The sequence below is a fragment of the Arvicanthis niloticus genome, chromosome 11, assembly GCF_011762505.2.
Source record: "Arvicanthis niloticus isolate mArvNil1 chromosome 11, mArvNil1.pat.X, whole genome shotgun sequence".
In the NCBI taxonomy this organism is placed as follows: domain Eukaryota; kingdom Metazoa; phylum Chordata; class Mammalia; order Rodentia; family Muridae; genus Arvicanthis; species Arvicanthis niloticus.
In genome coordinates this window covers 63744531-63771656 of record NC_047668.1, presented here as the reverse complement: position 1 = coordinate 63771656, position 27126 = coordinate 63744531, and the positions used below count along the sequence as shown (strand labels likewise).

Below are 27126 nucleotides of genomic sequence, written 5' to 3'. Positions count from 1 at the left end.
ATCTATGGTGAAAAATGTGAATGCCTACAGTGAAAAGTGTGACTGGATTCTTAAGCAAGAACAACAACAAAATTAAGATACTCTGAAAATAAGCCCTTTGGAGAATTTAAGATTTTCATCAGAGAAGCTGAACAGCCAGCACAGTAGGGAAGCGCATTTCACTCCCTGGTAACTAGGTGAGCAACTGCTAGGTGCCAGCTTACGGACTAGGTGTCTCACTAGGCTGAACTCACTTGGCTGAGGTGAGAACCCAGCCACCTAGGACTGAATTCCACACAGACTGTATCGCACAGGCAAGGTGAAGACTAAAGATTACGGGGAAGTGAACTGGGCACTGGCTGAGCAAACTTTCAAGTTCACTGGATGCCGAAGACTTGAGCTCTTGACAACGAAGAGCAGGAGCACCATTGACTTTCACTCTGGTCAAGCCTATTCACAGGGAGCACGACCTTGAGGCCCACTGTGAGGGTCCCTTAACATTGGGAACAAGCTGGCAACTTGTAGCCAAGACAAGCAATTCATGGGCATTCCTTTGCAACCATCAGAAGGATGGAAAAAAAAAATCTAAGCTTGTGAGCATGATCTCAACTCTTCTGCCCTCTAAGAAACAAGGGTTCTTTGTGAAAGCAAACAATGCTTTCATCTAGAGCAAGGCTCCTGAAGGGCATATAATGCCTTTTTAAAGGTGTAATGCTCTATAAGTAGCATTAAGGAATCCTTTCAGGATATTAACTTCATGAATTCAGGCAGCATCTGTTGTGTAAGAAACGTCTTCACAAATCAACTTAAGCCCGCTGTGAACTTCACCTTACTAACATCTGCATTCTTCAGAATCCACCAAGTGGAAGATAATCATCAAAAGACTGATATTCCAACAAATTATATTTCTGCTTGAGTCTTACCTTCAACACCAAGACTGTTCTTCAAAGAAATGTCTCCCCTAAATATCTAAACCTTTGGGGCTGAAGAAGACAGCTCAGTAGAAGAATACTTGCCTATCATGCACAAGCCCGAGAACTCAACTCTCAACATCAGTGTGTGTGCGGATAAGCAAAAAGTCAGTAACCCTAAACCTGTTGGGGGGTAAGGGAGTAAGGGGGTAAGGGGGTAAGGGGGTAAGGGGGTAAGGGGGTAAGGGGGTAAGGTATGCCTATATTTGATCTCACATATGTCAACCTATTACTACAGGAATCTTGCTATCTGAATCTTGCTATCTGGTGCCAATAAGAAGCAATTTGCAAGTAACAGTCCATGATATTTTTATGTCCAACATTACAATTTCTTAATGATAACTGTGTTTAACCTTCAGAATTATTTTTTAATTTCTGAGAACAATGTTCATGAGAACAGTAGTGTTATATTAACAACAAGAGCTAGAGTACAGCTGTGGCTGGTTAGGAAAACTTAACAATGTGAGATCTGTCTGACACACTGACTTTAAAGGCAGCCCGTCCTTTAAATTTGCCTGGATTCTCCAGCAAGATATAAATGTAGATTATGGGAAAATGGAGAGGATTCTGGGCCAGGCACCTGTACTCCAGCCACTTGGAACATCCACCTTTAGGTGGGTGCACACTCCACACCCTTATTCCTCAGGTCTGTCTGAAACTGGCTTTGTGCAGGACTTCCCCTAACTATTTAAAACTGTAAGTCAGCTAGCACCACCCTGTCCACCTCCCTGCTTTTTTTGGCTGCTGCTTCTTTCTTTACTACAAAGCTTTAGGCTGGTAGGGACCTTTGCCCATCTTCACTTGTGTATCTTCCACGACTGTAATAGAATTCAGCACAAGTAGGTCCTCCAGAAGTATTTACTGAATGAGTCAATTCCCTGGGTGCTGATGCATTTTCATTTCCATGTGTTTCTGTAGATACCATTGCCTCTTCTTAGGGAGATTTTTCACTCCCTCTTCACAGGTACACCTATCCGGTCTAACTTAATCCACCTCAAAGTTTCTACGACATTTTTCTCGACACACCCCCATGTAGCATCTCCCTCCACAACCTTTCCCTTCCCCTAAAGCATTGCAGATACTGCTTTGAAGCTGGACTCTGAGTTTCTTCATTTCTAGCCTGCTTCCATGTGCAGCTGATGCATAGCACACAATAAGGCCACAAAACCCACCTGCTGAATGTAATAAGAGAATGGTCTGTCTGGCTAGGTGACATAGTTACTACAGTTGCTACCTTGAAAGAAAAGCATCACCTTTAAAATCTTCCTACATAGTCATGTAAGTCAGGTGTGGTGGTACACGCCTTTAATCCCAGGACTCAAGAGGCAGAGGCAGGTAGATCTCTGAGTTCGAGGCCAGCCTGGTTTACAGAGAGGGTTCCAGGACAGCCAGGGCTATACACAGAGAGGCCCTGTTTCTAAATACAAAAAAGTCTTCCTGTATGTCTCCAGTGTTCTATTCATTACAAGCACATTCATATTTAATATCATGAGATGCGAAATAAATAAATAAACCTTACAGTAATTAGGCCTTCTGGGGACAAGATGGTAATTTTCAGGTATTTTAAACTATAGCAGTGTCAAAGAATGAAGTTCATACATTTTTGTATTTCTAATTAGAACACATGCATGCATAAGCATGCACTCACAGAGAAAAACTAGTCTGCTTCAAGTGAAACGTAAACAAAAACTGTGAATTACCCAATTCTTCTCCCACATGCTCCCACAGAACGTATTCCCATATGCAGTTAGGTAGGTGGATATTCCAAAGTCGTAACTCTGCAATGGTGTTCTATTTATAGTCAGTCTTCAGAGTGTGAAGAAAACCACAAGGAAATTATTCAAATCACAAGACTCACAACGTGTGGAACTACATACACCCTATCTCCCACCCAAAGGTTGAAATTTTTGCTAAGTACAGTAAGTCTATTCAAGAATGAATATGTTTTAGATTCAAGAAGAAATAACCAAACTGACAAGCTTTCCAAAGCCTATTATAATCAAACACATATCCTGGTTAACTAGCTGTGAGGATCATTAGGAAACACGGCAATTTGCAGCTGTGCAGTATATACAGACACTTTAATACTCTTTAAAACATTCTTTAGGACTTCTGTTGGTTCTGAACTTCCAAATTTGTGGCAAACTGTTACGCTCTCGGGTAGACTAGAGATACACACCTTGTATCGTGAGGGTCTGGCATTCTTGTACCTGCCTCATTTATTGTACCAGCCAAGTTGAGGAAAGCCTGCTATATATACCTTGCTTATATATCCAGTGAATAAACTCTGAACCTAATAACCAAGATATTTCTAGTTAGGAACACTGTGGACCACTTGACCCAGGACTTTATGGATGTCATGTGAGAAGAGGGAAGAGAGACAGCACCCTTGTTTCAGGCAGATGCAGAATAACCATTGGGGCATCGGTTACCATTCTGGACAACCTGGGGCTTAGGAAGAGTTAATTTCCTAAGCACTCGGGACTCCAGCTGCAGAGGAAACGCAATTCCTTCAAGTCCAGGGGCAATAGGATGTCTCTCCTCGAAGAACAGGTGTTTCACACACAGACGATGCTATAATTTCTACTCCTTTCACAAAAGCATGGAATTTAATTTTAAGTATCTCTAGCAAAAATCCTTGTCTTGCCTTCATAGCAAATCTTACTGCAGTTTGGAAACAGTGTAATTAGCTCATGACTAGAGAAGGGTTTACATGAATTCTCCACCAAAAAATTCAATTGGGAGGAAACTGAGGATACAAGTTGTATGTCCTGCAAAGGGGCAAGAAACTGGTGCAAGCATCATCAACCTGAGGCTTGTCCTGAAAACCTTTTTCCAGGTCAGTGACTGACCCCAGTGTGGTCCATCTATATGAGAAAAGAGAGAAGGGTAAGCAACAATTAACTTCAATGGCCCTTTTTCCCATCACTAATCTAACACACTATTTGTCAAGTAGGGTTTGCTCTGCTCTAAGGTTAAAATGAGATGCAGTTTCTTTGGGGGGGGGAGGGGGCGCTCTTTCCTACCTTCTGATACATTTGGTTTTTGAAGTGAGAAATGGACTCAGTCCAGATAGTCTCTGAACATTCCCGGTTTCCATCCATCCTTTTCATCATCGACAACTTCCTGTGTATCCTTTATCTTTACCTCAAATCCTGTCCTCAATACCCCACCTTCTGTGGCAGCTTACCTGCCTGAAGCCAGTTTTGCTGAGGGTTCAACCTCCACCTAGCATGAAGAAAAACACACCTGTTCCTACCTGTCAACCCTCTGGGTAGAAGCCTCCTGAGCTGCTCTGGAGGGTGGGGGAGTTAATACCACCCTGTGTTTCCTTTCCCTCCATCCCACCCCAAGGCCATGGAGCAAGCTGCTCTCCCCTCCCAATTCCTTCCTGTTTCTCAGGCCAGGTCCATCCAGGACGCCTAACTGCCAGGGGTCAGAGTGCTACATTCCAGTGGCTTCACACCAACCACCACAGGGAGGGCTCCAGATTCCTTCCTTCGTGGGGGGTGGGGGCAGGGCAGGGAGACTGGAGTTAAAAGTTCACCAGGGGCCAATTCAACCCACTGTGACTATGTTCTGGATAGCACCATGGGGGGCAAGATGGCCATCAGGGACCCCAAGAACTCCATCCACAATGGACAGGTTTTCAACCTCTGTGAATGAGGTGGGAAAACGAAGTCAACACTACAGACTTGGCAGAACTGTTTAAAACAATAAGAGCATTGGATAACTGGTTCACGGTCTCAGCTCTAATTGTCAAGTGGGGGGCTGGCCGAGGGAGGCTTTTCTAAGGAACCATCTCCAGAATTCTGACTCCTGGTAAATGAAGAGTTCTCTGGCCCCAGTCCCTTTGAGAGTCTGAGGTGCCTTTGACTAATAAAATGCCACTTGCACTCCCAGGTAACATCCGAAGTTCCTAACCCATTGAGCAACAACATAGTTCCCAAACTGAATTTCTCGACCACTCAGGCCCAGATCTTCCAGAATCTGATCCAGTTTTTCTTTGTATCACTCTCAGGCTGAACTCAAACCTACAAACCCTGGCCTCATCAGGACTTCACAGGTCAGCCCACTGGATGCCTAAAGGCTTACGGAATTTGGTTCCAGGATACACAGTCTATCATGATGGCCCTAGGGCAGAAGGCCTTAGTGGGATAGGAACTGACAACCTGACTCACCTACACCCCAGGCAGTAACTGGAGCAACACCAACTTTGCCCGGGACTGACTCACAAAGAGAGTTCCACACCATTAGAACCCCCAAAGGGTAAAGCTATGGGGAGACCAAACTCTAACTCTAACAAGGGCGTATTAGAATGCGGTTGACAAAAACAGACTTGAGAAGGAAGGAAGAGAGAAGAAATGCAGGGAGAGTGAGGGCATGAAGTGGGTAACGGAGCCTATTTAAGGTAGCCTTCATGTTAGTCAAAGCCATAGAAACCATGCCTACCAAACTCTGTCTCAAGACCGAGTGGCGGAAATCCCTGAATGGTCCAAATCTATCAGCTAGATAAATGTTTTCTTCCCGTTTTCTTAAAAGCCAACCATTGCTTTAAATAAGTGGCTATGGGTGAAGCTGAAGACAGACTAAGCAAGTGTGTAAAAATTAATAGAACCCTACAAAAAGAAATACCATCTCACTCTAAGCAATTGCTTTTGTTTAAAAGAGAGAAAAAAAAATCCTGACTAATTAATCACCCATCACCCACCTACTTCTTATCAAGTAAGGGTTGCATGCAATAAGGTTCTCCTATTTATTAAGGTTCAAACCCATACAACCTGCTTTGTATGTGACAAATCATCGGGACTTAACTAGAATTTGGATTCCCTCCCTTTCCCTCCCTCCCTCCCTCCTTCCTTCCCTCCCTTCCCTCCTCCCTCTCCTGTACACGCACTACGTTCTAGGAGAAAATGGCTCAGGGTTTTCTGTTCACAAAAAAGAAAAAAAGAAAAGAAAAGAAAAAAGAAAAGAATAGAAAAAAAGAAAGAAAGAAAAGAAAAAAAAAACTGCATAGAACTGCCACGAGCTGCTCTCCTGGTATTGTTGGCAGACTGCATTCCTGTCAGTGATGAAATAAAAGCGCCTGGGTTTTGCACATAAGCAGTGTGGGACTACAGCAGAAGCAATTAGACGGCCCATAAAGTGTGCCTGTGACAGCTCTTCCTTTTATGAAGATCCGACTTTAAATGGACCGCTTCAATGTGGGTGAGACAGATGTGGGGTAGAGAGAGAGAGACCACGTGCCCTCCCATTCTTCCTACAAAATGAGGAATCCTTCAAACCAGGGTGAAATAATCTTTCCACACAAGAATCACCCTGTAGTCACTTATGTTAAAATAATTTTTTTTAAAGTTGAGTACCAGGGGAAGATTTTAATGGCTTAAAAAAAAAAAAAAAGATCCTGGAATACACAGAGAACTAGAATGGGGAAAGAAGTTATGAAAATGACAATGAGCAGTAGAAACGGTGTTTTTTAAAAACAGAACAGGGTGCTTTGTTTGCAGGAATCCACTGGGCACAAAGCTCTTAAAAACTCTACCACCGAAAAGGAGTGCTTCTGCACTCCTGTTACACAAATCGTCTGTTTAAATCTAAATAATTTTTGAACTCGAAGAAACACTTAGGGAAACAAAACAGACACGGGACTTTCACGCATAGTCCTCACACATTTACTAGCTAGGATGGCCTTTTAAAAATGGTGCCTGCCTGTTCATGGAAGCAAAGTTCTTGTCCTCCAGCTGACAGCCTTTATCACATGAAACACTGTCAGCAAAAGAAAAAAAAAATTAAGCTTGCTTTCTTTACTTTGGGGAAAAAAACCAAAAAACAAACAAACAAACAAACAAACAAACAAACAAAACAGAAAGACTCACCTCATTTCGATGGTTCTCCTCAGGAGTAGGGTCTAGACAAATCACAGGTAACTGGTGGCATCTTATCCCACCCCCACCGTCTTGTCTCATCTGGGCCATCTGGGGACCATGTATTGCTCTGGTATGAGCAGGAACTCTGAGAGGCACCCTCAGATTCAATACCCGAGGTGACACCTACCTATGAGCTAAGTCATCAACAGTCACCCTTTCCAAGTGTGTGTGCTACTGATGGAAGAAAAACACCTACCAACTACTGACTCATTTAAAAAAAAAAATCAATAAGCAATTGCTATTTACGTGCCTTCATACTAGGTACTGAGGGGCTACAAAGGGGCATGATAAGCGACTTCCCTACAAAGTATCTGTCTACCCTATCAGGATGCCCACCTGAAAGGCAACCCTGAGTAAGGACACAGCGTGAGCTCATAAAGAAAGAACAGAGCTTTCTTATTATATCCACTGCCTATTTTAGGGGTTTGGAATGTACCAATAACAGTGTTTACTGGAAATAAGTCCCCTGATTAAGCTCTTTCATCTTCCCTAAATTACCTTAGGAGCCAGTAAATATTAACAAAACTTCTGAGAGACAGGGTATGGTAGATATGATCACATCACAGGCACACTGATTAAAACAGGATTTGGAACTCCCAACCAGGGAGTAAATATCCTCATGCCTACACCGCCATGCTCAACACCCAACACCTTTATTTATAGTTAGCAAGAGAAAAGAAAACCATTTTCCTACCTTCTGAATATACCACTTAACACGGCATTTTAACAAGCACCTGGTATGTAAAAGCCACTGTTCCATGCTAAGGTACAAAGACATAATAGTAACTGGTATTTACTGTGTGTGCACTAAGTACAATATATTACTCCAATTACTTTTCATATTAATTGTTTCTCATAACCACCCCAATGAGAAAACACCACCACTATGCCTATTTTCAGATGGAAAGCCCAAACAGACATGGAGTGCCTTGGCCAGGATAATGCAGTCTTGCAGCATACAAGTCACTGGGCTGGGCCGTGAACTTGCTTCAGAGCCTGAACTCCCCACGTAGACGCAATTTTGCCTCTATTAACAAAATAAGGTTTCTCTCTAAAGAATCTGTCATCTAGATTTTTCCTGAGGAAGTAATTTTCTCCAGTTAGGCGTCCTTGAAACTATACCCCTAACACTTCTTGGAAAAAAGAAACCATCCTAATGGGACTTGTAGGTACAATGTTTCAAGAGGACCCTGACCCCAATGTCTGAGGAACTTGCAGCGTGGGGCACTAGACCAGTGCAGGGTAGGTAAAGGAGACCCTGCTAATGAGGAGAGCTTTGGTCGATGGCTAGGCATAGACCCAAGTACATGTGTGCAGGGCTGGAAGGTGGGGATCAACCAAGGACAGCATGTCCATGTGGGCAGAAGCAAGGGAAAGAATTCAGAGCCTGTGCAGGGCAAGTCAGTGACCAACTGACAGATACACTAAAGCCAGCCAGGGTTAGTCACCTGTTGCCATAGCCATGTGCTAGACACAATGAAGGACAGGTTACAGGGCCACAAACTCCCACGCACCACTCTGTCCATCAAACATAGTGTGCCTGAAGAATATATAGAACCTGTCCTTCCCACAGTATCTGAGGCTTATTTCTTTTTTTTGAATTCTTACCAGCAGGTTAAGAAGTTGAGTACTGAAATCCGAATGCAGAAAGAAAGGGCAAGAATGGCTGAGACTAGCACACTGGTGGAGACTTTGAAGACAGCGCCAAAGAAAAGCTAGACTTTAGGGTCACTCTTCCAAAGACCCAACTCTTAAAGAGGTAAAATGTGAGGCAGCTATAAACATCCACCCATAAACAATTCCATCCACCATCTACTTCTGGCCAGAGCCTCAAACTATATTTATGCCTTCTCTAACAGTCGCTCATCCTAACAGCCAGAAATAAACTCAGGGCTCTCAAAATCCAACTCCTCCTCCCTGTTCATGAGTTGGCCAGAAGCCAGGGCTCTGTAAGCAAGGAAATGTAGCCCAGCGACATCATAGTATCAGTCACCTGTTTAAACACTCACCCCCATACGCACCTTACACTGCTGCAGAAGCTTCGATGTCTACCATTCATCAAGGACCAAACCAACCGAGCTCATTATAAATACATTTGAACATTTATAAGCTGGAGTGATGGAACACTTGTGGTCTAGGCAGATATTAAAGCACAGCTGGTCAAAGATTAACCACAGGGCTGGAGACAATCTACCGAGTCTCATCTTAAAATGGCTTTATAAACGGATTTCAATAACACAGGCCCTGCCCTGAGCTACACCTTAGGAAAGTCCCAGGTCATCTCTTTCTCAAACCTTTTCTGAGTGGTGAGCAGTCTTCTCATATCTCTTTCTTCATCTGGGCAACACAACTTCACCCTACACACCCTGATGGTGGTGTGAGAGGACAAAGTTATGCTCCTTAAGTCAGAATTTTGGTCAAAAAAGTATCAATACTAGTTACACACACACACACACACACAATTACAGTTGTATACTATGGTCTTAAAGAAGTCTAGATAGGTACTCTCTCAAAATAACAAGTAGAAGTAGCCTGGTAGTGTTTCTGCTTTTGGAAATATCTTGATTGGTATATATCATACATAGTTTGCAGAAATTACACTACAGGGGCAGCCAAAGTGTTTTGTATTTCTCAAATCTAAAGGTACTTAAAAAAATACAAAACATCTATATGAAAACTGATCATGTGATTTTTATTTCTACAAATGGTTGAATCAAGAGTTCTTCAAATAGTAAAAAAAAAAAAAAAAAATGACATACCATACCATAAAATGAATAGGAAACTAGCGTCAGAACTGTAGAAACAAGTAGAAAGTCAGTAACAATAGAAAAACGTTTCCCTGATAGGATTTCATCAACCAGTCCTGACCATGGACCTAGTCTGTGCCTGAGTAACGTCCAGGCTTCTGTGTTTTATTTTATAAAGTGGTAGAAGGGAGAGACTGAAATACATAAAATTCACAGTAACCAAAATATATGATACGTGTGGAATACACATGTTGAAAGTTCAACGTGAAGTTAATATCTAGTCCCTATTTAGGACTGAGTCAGTTATATTTATCATCCATACTAAAGAAGCATATGTAATTCTATTACATGTTATCCCACTCCACCCTCCCCACTGAAAGGCAATGAACTCAGATCTCTCTCAGTGGGCTGACAGTGACACAAAGCCTGCAATCATTAGTTAGCGCCACAGCTTGCCCCTGGAGTCACTGAAGCCCCCATTGGTACAGAACAGACAGCAATCAAGAGCGAATTACTAATTAAGCCCTGAGCAGAGACACAAAGGGCAGATGCTAAGTGCTAAGTGACTAATCCTTAGCAGGGGAGATGACACAACTGCAGTCATCTGCTCACAGAGCTCAGGCACTCGGGAAACTTTCTGAAAGAGTTCACTTGGAGTGACTTTTTCTTGCTTGCTTCCTATACAGCCCGGAAAATAAAGTGGGCGAAGAAACGAAGGAGAAGGCCATAATCTGTTCGGACACAAGCGCTTGGCTTAAATTAAATACACCAGTGAAGGAGACTATGTAACAAGACAGAAATGTGTACTGTTAACCTGAAAGAAACAGGATATACAATGAAGATTTAAAAAACTATTCATATAAAAGATTAGATATAAATATATAGAAACATGAAGCTGGTTGTGTGTGTGTGTGTGTGTGTGTGTGTGTGTGTGTGTGTTTTCTTAAGAAGAGTATTTTGGATAGCTTTCCCATCATACTACATTTATAATAGTTTTCTTTAAAATGATAGCAGCAGGCCCGATATTTGGCCCCGGCACACATAGCTAGTGAAGATAAATAAGATGTTCAAAACTGGAACTACAAAGAAGGGCTTTAGATAGATTTTCAAAGGGACCACGAATGAGCTTTAGGTTCCGTTTTACATGAAGGACCCAACATATGAACCTTATCACCAAGAATCTTTGAGCATACCAAGTTTTAAGGAATTTCTTTATCAATGCCTTTGGATGGGCTACCGTAGTTGACACCCTGATCCGGGCATTAGCAATCTTAAACCTCGTGAGAAGCCCAGTAACTTCAGAAGATACAAGATACGTGAAGCGTCCTGCATCGAAACAATCTACGTGCATGTATCGCTACACACCAATGATGGCCAGAGACAGCAGGGCAACTCTTGATAATCACACAGACTAGACGGAAAGAAGTTGTCAGGACAAGCACAGAACCCTGGGAGGAACCTTCCTGCACACATGCACACTGTACATGTGGATGCTTGTATGTACATATGCACACATAACAAAATCTATAACATATGCCCACTGTAATGACACACTTCCTCCTACAAAGAATGACAGTGAACATCTGTTTCCACAGATGCAGACTTATGGACAACCTCCCACTATTACTGTGCCAGGTACACTAATCACTCTGGTAGATATGAGTCTGAAGACTCTATCCTCGGTCACTGGTATCTTCCTGTCCTTCTCCCTGCCCCCAACAGCACCCCAGTTTTCCCTCTCTGTCCCAAACATCACTTTTTTCAAGTGCTATCTCTGGGTTCAAATGTAGGCATGATAAGCTTGTCAAAAGCCAGCTCAAACAACTGTCTCCTTCCAATAGTTTGAGGGGTTCTTTTCAGGACTCAGGGAACCTAGTTGTGCATGTAGCTGAAACAGTACTTTCTGGTTACACTTTAGAGTCGCTTACTTCTCCACTTCTCTCCTCCCAGAAGTCTTTCTCAGTTACTAAGGACTGTTTGCTTTGGCTTGCAGTCTGGTGGGCACGCCCTCTTCAAGTATGCTTCCTGGTCGGTCCTCAGCCTCCATTCATTGATTTTGCTGAAGCCCAGGGGTAAGTGTGCAAGCAAGTCCAGCTCAGGGTCCTTCCCTCTGGAGTTGACTATGGAATCACAAGTCTAAGAACACACACCCCAGAGGGGTACTGTTTGCCATCAAGTCAAAAGCTCCTCCTGCTGCTAAAGGTCTTTTAAAAGACAGTAGGCAAAGAGGGAGAGACCTGTTCCTGAAGCCTAGAGGGTGATTCTTATTTAAACCTCCAATGCTTCCTACAGTTATCAGATCAGGGGATGGCCAAGTTGCATTACTTTACTTAGAAGTCTATGATTGCAGCTATGGACTGTGGACGACCCAAGTAACTTAGCCATCTGCTTCAACGTGCCTTCTTTCCAGGTCCAAACTCCTTTTGTAACATAAGTAGGTGACAGATAATAAAACCTGAAACAGGTAACTGGAAAAGCCACTCACTGTAGTATGAACATTACCAACAATTTCAGGTGGGTCTGGGATGAGCATCTCCAGTGTGAGAATGACGGAGCGCTGTGACGGAGACATCAAAAGCAATCAATGCGCTCTAAGGCGTGTTTACTGCAATGACTAAACTACATGGGAGGCGTGTAAGTGTAGTTCAGTGCTGGAGTGATTGGAACACAAAGCCCTGCCTGGCTGGACCACGCTCTTGTAGTCAGGGTAAGGTTGTATGTGTCTGTGACTTGACTCCCTGTACTTTATCTTGTTCAAATCTTTCTTCCTCAGCAGCTGAGAGGATTAGTCTAATTTGTGCCTGTGTCCTTAAGTATCTGAAGTCACTCTGCCTTAATTTGTAAACCACTTTAAGACCTATAGAAAAACAAACAAACAAAAAGTTCATGACTAGTGTTGAAGAAAAAACAACTCCTGCCACTAAATACAACAAGTTCAGGCTCCTGCCACAAATCATCGGGAATCCCTCAGTCCCTAAAATGACAGGGTTTGGGGTAAATCCAAATAGGACTGTGCTTCCCCAGACTCCTTCTATGGCATTCCTGTGGACATCCAAACCTGTGAGGCTCTGCACTACTCAGTCACAGAGGGCCACCCTCCTGCTGTTGATTTGGGATTTTCCTCCTCAGGGGAGCCTAAATGCCTCAGGACATTGCCAGGTTCCTGCACTTCACCAAGACTCAGCATCCAGGGCTTCTCAGTTGAATGCAATTCCCTCCCAATTAGCCGAATGACTCCCATAAGGTACCATTTTGGATTTGCTGAGACTCCAGAACTCTGTTTTACTGACAGTGTTCCTGTGGCCATCTGACTTGTGTTCATAAAGTTGTTCATAATCATTTCTCAGAAGGTTATCAGAGGCTGGTTACTACACTTGTTTAGTGCACCAGATCCCTGGTCAGCAGGTAAAGCAAGCACTTAAAAGTGTCCTTATAAAAATAGTTCTTAACACGCAGGTGACTGGCCTGCTCATGAAAGGGGACATTTTGATAATTATAAAAAAAATAAATAAATAAAAAATAAAAAAATTGGAAAGAAAAGTTGTAATGAATAAAATTTTAAAAAATGCTTTAAAAATACTTGCTAAAATAAACATGGCTGAATTCAACTCATTATGTAAATGCTACCAAAAACCTTAAGACCGGCAGAGGTGGACAAGCTAAAACCCACCTGTGTGTCCTTCTGGGATGACAGGATTTCTCACGGGGCTCTGGAAATAGGTAAGTAAGTGTCTCTCATTTCAGTCTCCACAATACAGACGGAACGGTTGAGATGGAAAAGTTTTGTCTAATATCTTGGATGACCTTGAGTCTAGATTTAGTCAACAAATGCCCATTGAGTTCTTCCCGTGTGCCAAGTGCCAGAATAACACACAATCCTGGCACTCAAGTGGATCACAACCAGGCAGGGAGGAAGGCAGAAATGTGAACTCTAACACACTATGAAAGGCCTAAAGAAGGGAAGGGGAAAGCGCTATTTATGGGCACCCAAGAGGAGGGGGTGGCATTACTTTTTCCTGGGCAGGGCAGGAAGGCTTCACAAAGAAAAGCGGAGGGCCTGAGGGATGAGAGAGCACATCTGAGAGGCCCAGCAAGGAGCTTTAGGGACTCTGAAAAGTGACACCACACCCAGTTTCCAGCTCTTGGCCTTACTGCTAGATCTGGTGGCGCAGGATCACGACAAATGTATTGAACACATTTCCTAGTTTCTGAGTTTTTCCAAGGGTCTCTGCCCAGGATTGAAAGCAGGTTGGAAAACCTAAAACGTTAGGAGCAAGACGCTCAGATCTTTTAATTCAGCACTCTGATTTTCTTTTACCTGTGGGCTTTCTCATAAAAATATGCAAATCACCACAGCCCTATGGGAAGTTAAACGCTTATTACACTAAGATTAAAAACAATCATGATTATGCGTATGCAATACACCCCTCTAACATAAGAACGTTGCCTCTCCTTCCCCTACGCTACCCCTCTCTTTTTACTTCCTAATACCTTCTATTTTTCCATTCTCTCAAGAAACATTATCACCCAAGTATTTTTTTACCCAAGGGCATGAGCTTACATATTCACAGACAATTTAAAAAAATATAATCCATGGGCTATTTTCATTGCCAAATGCAGCTGCAATTATGTATTTCTCTTGGATGTGTTTTATGTTATTAAAACTTGTAAATACTTTATCTCCCTCAAGTTTTCCAGCCCTCTGTTGGCAGACTCTTTTCTTTTTCCTCCGTCTTTCTAAGGGTCTAATATAATTTTCTGAATAGAGAATCAATAAGCTTGGCTGCTGAGGGCTCACCTTTTCCCAGTTTAGTCTTTGAAAATAATACGATCTCTTTCCAGCAAAAAAAACACCTTTGGCTTCTCATACTTTGTTTATTTCCCTACAGATGCCTGCCAGTTCTCACCCTAAATTTTTGTGTTTTCTTTTGGCTCTCACATCTAAAATTCCTTTATAAGGCCAAACAACTGTGTTTAATGACAACCCGTTATAAAGCATCATTGCTCTTCAAGATAAAACTTGTTTCAGTCACCAAGAAATAAATGCCAGTAATATTCCTAACCTCTACTTGGTTCCTCATCAATATTTCAATTAAACAGACAGTTCAAAAGCAAAAGTGCTTCCATTAGAACCGTTCTATGTTCAAATACAATAAATAAATCAGGGCCTGGGAGATGGTTCAGCCGCTAGGGTGGCTGTCACACAAGCATAAGAATCCCAGTTCAAATCTCCCACAGGTGTGTAAAAGCTGGGCATGTGCCATCTAAAACCTCAGACTTGGAGGGTCGAGGCATGAGGGGGTGGAGATAGAAGAAACCTTGAAGCTCACTGGTGAGCCATTTTGATCAAAGTAGTGAGCTTTCCGCTCAGCTTAAGACTCAGTTTCAAAAAAAATAAGACAAAGAGCAACTAAGACGCCCAGTGTCAGCCAGTGGTATACATTCCCAATAAAGAAGGTACAGCCTTCGGGAGGCAGCTCTTTTGGGGTGATGGTCTACAGAGGCAAAAATCTTAGCGTGCTAACCCAGAGCTGTTTTCAGCAAACCAACAGTAACAACAGAGTATTCTTCATGCCATGACCTAAATTATTGGCAATATATACAGGGGCACACACCATACTTCTAAGCCTCAAAGTTAAATTGAAAGGAGCCATAGCAGCTCCTTGCTCTCTCAAGGATGCTTCAAGAAGGCACCACTCAGGGTCTGCTGAGTGGTGTCCCAGAAACATTGTTCTGTCCCGGGCATTTCTTTTTAGACCAATCATAAAGACACTTGTTTTACACACTCTTATCACTTTTTGACGTGTGCTATTACTATAGTTCTGGGACCCTGTGAACATTTTCACAGCATCCTTTAGCAATTAGTGCAGAGGTGGTTTACTGGAAGACACCCTCGAGGCGGGTGGGATGCTTGGCCCTGACTTCTGGGAACAGACAGCTTACTGATACCTGGAGGGCTGAAAGCAGCCATGCTGGGACAAACATGGAAGCAAGCACAAAGGCACAGGAAGTATTTTTTCCAAAGGCTTTCAAGTCATTGCAGTCCAGCTTGCTGAAGGATTTGACCCTAGAGAAGAAGGGTCGGCCACGAGGGTGGGCAACGTGAAGAAGGGCGAGGCAAGTATCTACTAAGCCTCCCAGGATACACTGATTGTCCCACAATCAGACACGCACAGAGACACTCATGCACACACGCTTACTTCTCAGAGTTCTGAGAGCCAGGCCTTCAGAGCCAGAACATCAGTGAGATGTCCCAATCAAGCAGGAAGAAACCCAAATGAGGACCTGTTTATACACCACAGAAGAACACGGGAAAGCTTCTCTTAGGCAAAAGCTCTAGTTGGTAAATTAACACCACCCACACCTCAGTGGCTATTTTCATGGTTACTGGCTATTAATTATCTAGCAAGCTAGACAAGAAGAGACAAGGTAAGGTCTGGAACAAGATTTAAGTTTTGATACCAACGTCTGAAACAAGAAAAGAGCAAGTGTAGGTACAATATTAAAATACCCACCCAGTTAAAATACCCATCCAGTCACTAGTAAATTTTTAAGAGTTTTACAGATTGGAGGAAAGAATTATTTGGGAATAAGCAAAATATTATAGAACACTAAAAAATAAGTTCCTATAGGTAGTATTGGAGTCTTAGGAAATTGAATTCAGAGTCATAACTAGGTTCTGAGTTCTTTTCATGCTATACAGTACCGTTTGGGACTATACGGGGTTCAGCAGGTTTATTAATGAATAAATACTGACTGGAATGAACCAGTGTCATATACCTGCTGGAGGCAGTGCTGGAGACTTCACATTCTTTAGAATAATATACTCGCCAAGTGTCAGGGCCAAGAGCTCATACTATCAAGCCTTTGGTGTAATATGCAAAGGAAAATGGAAGTTTCTAGAGATTCCAACTTTCTAAGCTTCCGAGTTGGCCTGCGCTTTGAAAACAAGTTGAGTGACGATGTGCCGTGTCACAGATAGACTAAAAGGCTCAGTCAGTAGCCAAGACAGCTGGGAGCCAGGTCCATGCAGTATCATTTCATCCTTGTAATGTGAGGTACCAAGGAGCTCCTGCATCTGTGGCCCCTCTCCCCCTGGTTTTTACGCACTATTAGTTATGTTTCTTTAAATTCAGTCTGTTCCTTAAGGAAACTCCCTGGCAAGTGAAAACAGCAGCAAAGGTAAAAGAATGCGGAGAATCTGGCTGCTGCCTGCAGTTATTAGGAAGAGCAGCAATTACTCAGCTCTTCCCAGTATCAGAGGCAGAAAGGAGCCTGTGGATCGGGGCGAGTTTTGACCTGTCTTCGCCCAAGCTTCTCCCTCCCTCGGCAGTATGTTACCTACCTCCCTTGGGCCCAGGATAACTGTAATAATTAACAAAGCGAATGAGAAATGGAGACAGAATGAAAGCAACAGGCCAGTTTAGACTTGGGTGTAGATCAGAACACAGTCAACAGTGACAGATTGCAGGCACTTAATAGATGTCACTAATGTCCCTATAATGATGTTTCTGCTGTCACCGACTTGTCCCAATAAACACAAGCAGAGCAGATTTCTTGTTTTCCTGCTGAGCCCCACGGTTTCCAGCATCTCACTGAGCATCAGGTGGGTGGCCACCACTCTTCCTTCCCTAACTCTGTAAAGACAAGGTAATACCTGATCCTTGGCCAGCACTTGGGGGTCATAAAAGCTCAGATCTTATGACCAGAGAACAACCTCAGGATCCCTGCATTCAAGTTGGCAAGTGCCTAATTCCCTTTTTGACAAATGAAGACAGAGTGTAGCTGTACATAGTTACAGAGTTTTAAGTCACTGAGCTGTTTAGATGAAGACAGACCAGAAACCGTGACTATTTTTCTCTTCTCCGTCAGCCCACAGTTCTCAGGTGATCTTTGGTGATATTTACCTCTGTGAAAAGCCTCAAATCCTATCTGAAACAAGCCAGAACATAAACAAACTCATTCTCACTTTGATTAAAATATGGAGTTATCTGGCCTTTCCTTTTTAAGGCATAGGCAGTGGTAAAGATTTCCCTAAAATTTTTTTTTCTAAAAATATACAAACTTGGGTTCTTAAACAGCATACAGCAATCCCATTCTTTATGAAAAGTCATTTAAAGATCCCTCTACTTTTCAGACAAGATTGTCTGAAACCCACACCATATTTGGTTCATACAACAACAACAACAGCTACTACAACAACAACAACAACAACAATCAAGTGCCAAAGCTCCGACAAGAGCAGGTGAGGAAAGACCTCCTTTCAGATCTTCAGAACTGTAAACACTCATTCTGGGGGACATAGCCCACAGCCCTCACATGCAAGATTCTTGACATAAAATGAGGTTGAAGAGAGGGAGAGCAGTCTAAATATTTCTTGTTGATGTCTGGTTCAGGTGGAACATCCTCCAGGCACATTTACCTCTCTCTGGCAGGTCTTCTGGAATCTCAAGGAGAGGTGTCACAATTCTTCAGCATCCGGATGCCTCCGGTTTGATCACGGCTGTGAACCCTTTTTCTAAGGTCTCTGAAGATGAAGCTAAGTAAGTTCCCTCCAGTAAGTGGGGCTTTGCCAGCTCAGGTTTCATCCTGCCCTGCCAGAAATTCCTTTCTGTTTTGAATCTGAGATGTTTGTTTATGATTTTTTTGTTTTGAAATGCTAAACAAGACAGACACCGTCTCTATTTACAGCTTAAAAACAAAAACAAGAACAAAAAACCTTGGGATGGCTGGTTCTAAAGACAAAGCTCAGACTTTTAGAGTAGGTACGTCAAATCCTTGGGAATTAGAAATAAAATATAACTGTCTTAAAATACAGTCAGCCCTAGATTTATTTATTTGTGTTATGTTTAAAAGCTTTATGTGTATGGGTGTTTTGTCTGCACATATATCTGTGTCCCACACACAAGCCTGATTACCAGTGAAGCCAGAAGTGGGTGTCAAATCCCCTGGAACTTGAGTTATAATACAGCTGTGAGTCACCCATGAGGGTGCTGGGAATCAAACCCAGGTCCTCTGGAAGAGCAGCCAGTGCTCTTAAACACCGAGCCATCTCTGCAGCCTGTTTAATATTTTTTCTTACATACTCTTAAGACAAATGTTCTTTGGATGTTTCAAATTAGGATATTATATTTGGGTTTGATTAACACTGATATAAAAGAAACCTTGAAACTATGGTTTGTAGTTTTTTTTTTTTTTTTTTTCTCATTTTGATTACATGTTGGCATACCAACACTCCTGATAAAAGACAGAGGGCATCTCAAGAATAGGTAATAACAGAGTATCTGGGGAAAAAAATCCAATTTCTGCTGTGTTGTAAGTTTGGCTGTCCAAAAGAATCAGCTGTAACTTACTGGTCTAAGGATTTTTTATCTCCATCAGGTATTTTTCTCCCAGACCCACAGTAGATAACCATTATGAGGTTATCTGTCTTGGGAACTCTGTGCTAATATTTACTGAATAAAAACAATACTCATTTTGAGGCAAGAAGGAAGAACTCACAGTCAGGATTTACTATACTGTGGGACCACACCTACACTGGGAACCAAACAGAACAGTTTTAATTGTGGAATATTTGTCTCTTCCTCTGTAGCAACACAGAAGCTCCAGAGACCACAGTAGGCCAATCCATGGCTCTCAGTCACTTCAAAGGATAACCCTTGCAAGATGGAGACAAGCAGAAAGATATTCTCTGGCCCTGGGTCTCATGACAACATGCACCTTGTCACCTTTTAAAAGAGATGTTTGTTTGTTTGTTTGTTTGTTTGTTTGTTTGAAAGGAAGAATCTGAAGCACAGACCCAAGCAAATGTTCACATTCCACCAGACTCCACAGGGCCTGGGAATTAGGGTTACCTGAGGTCAAACCAGGGAACACCTTGTTCTCTGAACTATAGAGTCATTTTCTCTGGGACAAACATGAGACCAGAATTACCATCCTCAGCCTCCTGTCAAAAGAGAGTATGTGTGGAGGAGGTGTTAGTGTATGCACAAGGCTGACTTCTAAATTTATATACAGAGAGAGCTAACAAATATAAAAATAAAAAACAATGCAAATTAGAATTAATATTTGTTATTAAAAAAAATCTACCAAGGACACGATTAATATTTAAGTATACAATATTCATATCTGTATAATCACTTACAAGATATATTCATATTTGTTATCTCTAATCTTCACTATAATTACATGATGGAACATGCCTGATACTTCAAGTTTACTTAAGAAAAGCAAAGCCAGAGAAAACTAGCCAAGATTGGTCTTGCAGTTAACAAGACCATCTGAGTCAAGATGTGAATATTGACTTTGAATATTGGTTTTATCTAAGCTCAAGACCCATTTGGTTAGCTGAACCCTCCATTCCTGGTGGTCTGAGGAAAAGTTAAAGGGCCCCTCTCACCTGCTCCTGACATGTTCAGTACTCCCATCTCAGGTTTCACTGTCTGGGACTGCAGGGAATGAACGGCCCTAGCCTTCCCTGTCTACCATTAAACCATTACTCTATGGAAACAAGGACCTTGGCTTATTTACAAACACAATTGTCACAGCGTGTGGCAGTTTTTAGATACCCTTCTATAGCAACTTCATTCTACAAAAGCTGAACTGGTACTGGGAATGACCTGAGACTGACAGTGCTGGCATCATCCATGACTGACAACTGCCAGGCTCCATCCCATGCTTGCTGAATCAGAGTCGGCTCTGGTTGTTTAGATGTGGGGGTCAGGGCCTTGTACATGCTAGACCTGTGCTCTACCACTAAACTAGAATCCCTAGTGGCCAAACCTGCACGTTTAATAGGCTCCCAGGTGACTGTGGGCCATTAAACTTTCAGAAGCCCAGTTTAAAAAAAAAAAAAAAAAAAAGGTATCAGAATTTTATAACACAGAAACCAGACCCATAGCAGATGCCCATTAAATAATTTGCAGGCAGATGTTTCTCTGGTTAGTTGGAGCTACCTAACTTAATAGGGAAACAAGCTGACCCAGAGTAAGTGGTTAAAGTAGGAAGGAATAAAGAGCTTAAACCTCTGGCTTTGAGGTTTCTATCAGGTAGAGCAGCAGGTGGGCCTGGACTTCTAAAGGTGATTGGGGTGTGTGTGTGTGTGTGTGTGTGTGTGTGTGTGTGTGTGTGTGTAGAAGTGTACCAATACAATTTGACTCTTTAACTCAAGACAGGCTTAATCCTATGCTGACCATCAGTGGGAGAATGTCCCCCGTCCCTGCAAAACACACACACACACACACACACACACACACACACACACACACACACACCTAAAGAGCTACTAGTAAAGTCTTCCAAAATATAACATAAAAGAAAATGCACATTACTGGTTAGAATGAGTTTAGGGCCACCAACCTCCCCAGATGATGAAATACTACCCCACAGGGGCGGGGGTTGGGTAGGGGTGTCGGGGGGAGGGGGGGGGAAGAAGAGCTAAGTGAACAATTCTAATGATGCAACTCAACAAATTTTAGGTTCCCCCTTTAACTTCAAATATACAACCTTTGCAGTAATTATTTAGATACGGTTTAAGTAACAGATGTCAAGTTTAACTGGCTATATTTGTGCTGTTGGGAAATGGCTGGAGGTGAAAGAGTGTATAGTCACTAAGAACTGGCTACCTTTCCAAGAGTCCTGCCTTCTAACTCCCTACAAGCTTTGAGGAGCAGGGAGGTGAGGTGGAGGAAGGAAATGAGCTCAGGTCAGGTTGTTGCACGTGTCCTAGGCCAGCAGTCCTGTCAGATGTCAGCTATTACCACCCCTCATGTTTCTTGGGGACTAGGGGAGTTCTTACCAAGACCCTGTGATTAACCTCACTAGTCAGACCAGGAGGCACAGATTCAGAAGAGGATTCCACATCAGAAACCACGTTCCCGACCTTCACGTTCATTGACGAAAGCATGGGCTTTGAGTGTCTTCAGAATAAAATGGGGTTGGAAGAGGGAGATAAGGACTTGAAATGTGTTCGCTTTGGAACGAACAAAGAAAAACGGAAACTGTAAGAGATACCTAAGAGTTCAGTGCTCACCCTGAGAGCATCCTTAAACAGATGCAGTCTAGCACCTATCTCTGTCCATCAATGAAGGAGGGTCTATCTCAGGACAGAGGATTGAAGAGGTGAAGAGGGAGACACTTCCCAGCTCACTACCCATACTCTGATACCGCTCAGAGCAAGCCAGAACAGAGAGAAAACCACAAGAGGAAACCTGCCATTCTGAACCATGGCTAGCAAAGCTTTAAGAATGTAGGCTCCTGCTGAAACGTTGGGAAACACTCCGACAACCTTACTGTAAGGGCTCTAAAGAGAATTGGCAGGCTGCCTCTTCCCCACCAAATATGAGCTCCTCCAAGCCTCAGAACCTGATTCTTACAGTAACAAATCTTATCTATGTGCCCAGCAAGTAAGAATACAGACACACATCATCTTTCCCTGCATGGAACTTAACACGGGTCCAACCACCTTTGAGGGTGTGGGGTGTAGAGAGGAGTATCTGCCTTATAATTTATCTTGACTAAAAGTGTAGTTCTCAACCATCCTAATGCTACAAGCCTTTAATACAGTTCGTCATGTTGTGGTGACCTCTCACCCATAAAATTATTTTCATTGCTACTTCATAACTGTCATTTGCTACTGTTAGGAATTGTAATGTAAAAATTTGATATGCAGGATATCTGATATGCAATCCCCAAAGGGGTCACGACCCACAGGCTAAGAACTGGTGTACAGAAGGAAGACTCGCTCTGAATGATTCCCCAGACCCCCTGGCTTCCTTCTATCCCTGTAAACAGCTTTGTATACAAAACAGAGAAAGGAAAAATAGAGGAATGGGTGATGCATTTCTAGGCAAAAGCAAGCCCGATCTTTGCAAATGCTACTCTGGACAAGTAGACCTGTAAGGTGACAGATATTTGTGCCTGCCTGGCTTCTCTGCCGTGCCTTCCTCAAATAATTAAATGGCCCACACTGAGATGTCTCCAAACTCCTTATAAGAAATGCACCATCTGGAACATGGTGTAACAACTGTAAAAAGGGACTGGCTTTGCCAGAAATATTCACCTTCCACTCTCCACCCTGTCTCCTTTACAGTTGAAGGCTTCCCTGTCATCTCTCCTGCTGGCACCATTTCCTGAGTTAAACACACCCACATTTTTCAGGAATTTCACAATTAATCTCTGGAATGTGTTTTGGATCATTCTTCAAAGGGTGACACAGTTGTGCTAAGATGAATTCAAGGCTCCCCCCCCCTTTTCTCATTCCTTATCCTTTAGTCCACCCACTTTCTGGGGTCACCATTTTATCTAAATCTTCCAGGTTCATAATGCCTACACTCTGTCTCCCCAGACTCCTCATGAGGATAGCTAGATCGGAACCAAGCCATGGAGAACAGAAACCTGTACCGAATCTCCCAACAGCTCCTGTACATGGCTGTAATGGCCAGAGTTTGGGAACTGTTCACTTTTCTTCATAAATGAACCTGCCTGGGGCGGGAGAGATGGCTCAGCAGGTGAAGGTGCTTACTGCCAAGCCTGCCAACCTGAGTTCCACCCTCAGCACCCATAGGGCGGAAGAAGAAAAGAAAACCAACCCAAATGCCTTCTGACATCCACAAGCACACACGATGGCACACTGCACACACATGCACTCTCACACAAACATTCTCTCTCACTCAGACGCACACACGCAATCACATAGACACACATACAGATAAGCTCACATTCACGCACTCACACACACAAACACTATCTCTCACACACTTTCACACTCACACATGCGCACTCTTCACACTCACACATGCGCACTCTCACACACAGTCTATACACACACAGTCATATTCACACACATACACACATTCACACACCTTCACATTCATGAGCACATACACACACTCTCATACACTCACACATTCACACACATTCACATACACAAACTGCCTCACACACACTCGCACACACACATTCATACACACTCATAATCATACACACTCCCTCATACACTCTCATAGACACACACTCACCCACACAGTCACATACACACACACACACACACACACACACACACACACACTAAAAATGTTTATAAATGAACAGGACTTCTGCTTACAACTGTAAGCTTCCCCAATATACTGCTTACAAAGTTTCCCAGTCTCTTCTACCCTTACCCACGTGTTACCAGCAGCACATGCCCTGGTGCCTGCTGTTCTTGTCTTTCTCCCCCACAGTCCACAGCTCATCTGTCCTTTGCCAAGTGTTTTATGTGACAAGACTCCTTAATACCATCGAGAATTCTATAAGCCCGACAGCCGAAATGAAGGTCATTTTGCCCTGTCATTTGTGTATGTGCAGTGAATAGTCAGTTCTGTGTGTTTTGTCAATATTTACTCTGAGGAGGAATTAATTACTTCCTTGTTTACTTGAATTAAGTTTCTCTTCCCATACCCTGCTAACATCTTTTAGATGCCCTCTGTTCGCCTCTCTCTCTCTGGTATCAAGGCGTGGACCTTACCTAAAGACTTCTGAGAGAGAGAATGAAATCTATTCATTGCTTTGGAGAGCAATCTGGAAGCCTGGGTTTGAAATGTTTCCCTAACTTCAGTATAGAAGTATCAGCTTTGCCCCACCTCCCCTTTATTTAATTTGTAAAAATCCACAGACTTTAAACTTTGGGTCCTCCCACAAAGTAAAAAGGGCCGATTTATGTAGCTCACTCCCTGCCAAATGTTTTGATAGTCTACCTGGTCCTGGGCAACTGCTCTCTGGGCTCACCTTCCACCTCCCACTCTCCCAGAGAGGGCACTTCTGTTACTGACTATCCCAGACAAATAGAAACTGTCACTTCACAGAGGGAGCTTAGAATACCGAACCTTTCTCTCAGCTGTCAGTTCCCACCACACAATCTTAAGTTCTCCTTGCTGCCCTGTAAACCTCCACAGAAGGGAAGCTAAAGCAATGGGGACACTGAGCTGTGGCAGAGTTTTTAAATCCACAGTAGTTTTGAAGACTGTGAAATGTTTAGTTCTACAAAGACCAAGGCTACACGTGCTGTCATGGACACCTGACTCTAATGTAGCACTGTCCTTAGGACATAGCTCAACAGTGTCCACTCCATTCTTAAGCACTGTCCTAACAATGCCAAATTCAAGCTAGCGACTTCCTCTTTATCACCCTAAGACAAAAGGCTGATGGTGCCTCTTCACCTTGCTCACCATAAGAGAAGCAGGAAGCCTTAGTAAGGCCTCTTTCCCTCAGTTCCAAATGTAGTCCCTCCTGCCCAATCAAAACATTCTTCTGCACAATCTCACTTCATTAGTTTTTAAAGCTCAGAGCCCTTAAAGAGATATCCCATCCAGACTTCTTCTGAGCTTTAGAAGCCAAACTTTTTTTTTTTTTTTTTTTTGGAATTGTAGGTGATTTCCCTGGAGACAGACGCCTATCCAAGAAAGTAGTCCAGCTAAGATCCTACAAACAGGAAGCCTCACTAGATGCATGGAAACAGGAAAGGGAATGGCTCCCTCCAAGGGCCAGGCAGCACTTTTCAAGACTGAGGGAGGTTAGAAAACTTTGGTTAACCAGCTCCATTATCGATCCTTCAAGTATGCATAGTCGCTAACTTGGGATTTTTTTTTTTTTTTTTTTTTTTTTAACTAATGGTCTCAATGCAGAGAAGAGATCCTGGTGAACACGCCACTTGATTCACAATCTCAGTCTTTTGGAAATTAATTTTTTTTCTTCAGGTTTCTTCTTATGGCTAGGATTGTTCACGTATTTTTAGGGGTCGCTGTGCTATAAAAACCTGAAACAAAAAGGGTGAATTTGGGCTGCTGACACAACTCATTCTGTGTACTTAAAACACCACTCCCTTGCCCCAAGAAAGTCAGTATGGGAATAACAAACATACCTGCAAAGTTGGCAAACAGTAATATAAATTTGTACTTAAGTTGTGTCTTCAAAAGCAGGTGGATTAGTCCTATTTCATACTATGAAATATGTTTTTTCAGGGAAGCCAACTAAATAAGCTTTCAAAAGACTTTTCATTAACAGATACAACCAGTAGGGGTCATTTCAGTGCAAAAAATGCGGCACAAGAGACTTTCTACATGAATAAAATATATCCATTCTCTATTCATGTGTTATGATAACAATACACACAAATTTCTGAATAAAAATGGAAACTGAGGGAGGCACTGGCCATTGAGAAATTTTATGCAAAGTTACAGAAAAAAAAAAAGTAAAACTGGGGGCACCTTCTAGACAGTCAGTGACTCTTGAAGATTCCTCCAATGCTGAAAAAGGGTTCTCCAGCTCACTTATATGGTCCATGCATTTTATATTAATGTGAAAATATCTGAAATTGTAGACAGTTGTAGACCTCTCCAAATGCAAGCATTAAATCATGCCAGAAAATGCTGTCCTTTTACTTTAGTCTCATGGCTTTAAGATTCTATTTCACTGCTGCTTTTAGTGAAGGAAGAGAGTAAGGGAAAAAGTCAAGGAAGGAAGGAAGAAGGAGGGAGGGAAGAAGGGAGGGAGGGAGGAAGGAACAGAGGGAGGGAGGGAAGGTGGGTGGAGCAGAATGTGCCCACAGCATTCAGCTGAAAGCAGGCCTGCTAACTGAAATGTGTTTCCAGAGAGCACTAATTGAAATACACTCATGTCAAGAAACACTTCCAAGCATTTTCAAGGCCAACACTTTGTGCACCTGGTGTTACCAGGAGAAAGGCAGGCATGAGGGATGCATCATTTCAGAGGAATGACAGGCTCCCTAACAAACTGCCAAAATCATGCTGTACTGTGACATGGGGCGTTGCTGCCAAAACACTTGATTACTGTAAATGTTCCCCCAAGCATTCCCTTCACCAGAAACACATGAAAAAACAAACAAGGGTCACCCTCTCCAGAGCCTCCCAAAGCCCTTCTCACTGCCCGGCAGTTTCCACTGCATTTAACCACGTCCCTCCCAGTTCTTTACAGATCTATAGAAGGCTGGGTCAAGTTATGCACTCCACATGGCAGCTTTCAGAGAAGCATCTTCTAGCCCAAGTTATTCAGAAAGCCAAGTCAAAACGTGTGAAATTCTACCAGTCTGTTTGATGACCATTTTCCCTGAGCTGAGAAACAAACTCACATTGTAAAAGGAGACCAGGAGGGGTTTTTCTGTGCGTCAGGAAAAAAGAGGTCTTGAGGGCACTATCCTAAAGGAGCATGGCCCGGCACTCATTACTGCCCACTAGCTTCCAAACCAGGAAGGTTTCTCCGATTTTTCCACAACTGTCCAAAACCTTAAAACCACAGGCAAAAATAAATGCATGTGTGTTTAAAGAGTTACCACAGCACTGAAGCCATTTAATACACCCCCACCTTTGTCCTTTCCAGCATCTCGGCTCAATAAACACACACACACACACACACACACACACACACACACACACACACACACACACACACGATGCTTCAAGATACATCTGTGTTCCAGGGGCTGGCTGACAGCGGTAAAGGCAAAGA

The 27126-nt window shown here is 42.8% G+C and overlaps 1 protein-coding gene across 2 annotated transcripts in view; it reads right to left on the bottom strand.

Annotated features, from left to right (window-relative positions):
• Positions 1-27126, bottom strand: part of Crim1 (cysteine rich transmembrane BMP regulator 1) — a 175075-nt gene that overhangs the window by 146017 nt on the left and 1932 nt on the right. The gene's annotated exons all lie outside the window — the stretch shown is intronic.